Below are 1212 nucleotides of genomic sequence, written 5' to 3'. Positions count from 1 at the left end.
TGTGAGTTACATGCATACGTACAGACATGCGTACGGCAATCCTCTCGGCCCACCCAGGACCGGAAGGTGAAATATTAGATGAAATAAAAGTAATGTGTGATGATAGTAATACTACAAATTTCTCAGACACGTTGGTGGCACAAAAAGTACTCTGATCTCCATTCTTTTTGTGTAAACTGCAGCAGCTCATTCTGCTAGATGCCAAAAGAGGTAGCTGCCCATTAAACAGAAAGACAATCAAAAAAGAAGGAATGGATATATGTATAAACACAGTGCCTACCTAAAAATTAGGTACTATTAGCAAAATATTTACTACCAAATTGGTAGGAGATATTGTTTAATGGGTGGCGCAGGAAGTTTCTTTTTAAAATCCTGTGATTAGGATTACTCAGGCCTGGCGCGGTGGCTCACGCCTGTAATCCCAGCATTTGGGGAGGTTGACGTGAGCGGATTGCTTGAGCCCAGGAGTTTGAGACCAACCTGGGCAACATGGTGAGACCCCATCTCTACAAAAAATGTAAAACAATAGCCTAGTGTGGTGATGCATGCCTGTGGTCCCAGTTACTTGGAAAGCTGAGACGAGAGGATCACTTGAGCCTGGGAGGTCAAAGCTGCAGTGAGCCGTGAGCTAACCACTGTACTTCAGCCTGGGTGACAGAGCAAAAGAAACAAAAAGAAAAAGGAGTACGCAGCTCTGCTCTGAAATCTCTTCGTGGAGCCTGTTCTTGTCCTCCTGTCTTCCCACAGCTTCTTCATTTGGCGGGACCTACTCCCTTCCAGCCGAATCAGTCTCAGGAAAGGACCTGAAACGGAGCTGGTTGCTTCTCTGCTGTGCTTATCTAGAATTCCCTATTGTACATTTACTACATTGTTTCATAATAATCTCTTATATTCTCCTATATGTGACTACAACAATGTTAAAGGTAAGTGCCAAGCTTCATTCATTTTTATAACACCAAAGCTTGATACAGACCTGATGTACAGTATGCAGTCAATAAGTGTTTGTTGAGTAATGAATAAGAGCAACTCGCTATATTAACTGACTAAACTAAGATTGATAACAGCGTCCCCTCCCCCATGTTCTGGGTATTCTAATGTTAACCAGGATCAAAGTCATAAACTAAGTGAACTCCAAAAACAGAATTTTAGGCATCGGTGGAGCAAGTGGAGGGAAGGTCATAGGTGAGGAGGTGTGGAAGGATGCTTCTTAAA

Source organism: Gorilla gorilla, chromosome 17 (genome assembly GCF_029281585.2).
Source record: "Gorilla gorilla gorilla isolate KB3781 chromosome 17, NHGRI_mGorGor1-v2.1_pri, whole genome shotgun sequence".
NCBI classification, from domain to species: Eukaryota; Metazoa; Chordata; class Mammalia; order Primates; family Hominidae; genus Gorilla; species Gorilla gorilla.
Note: the sequence above shows the minus strand (reverse complement) of the source record.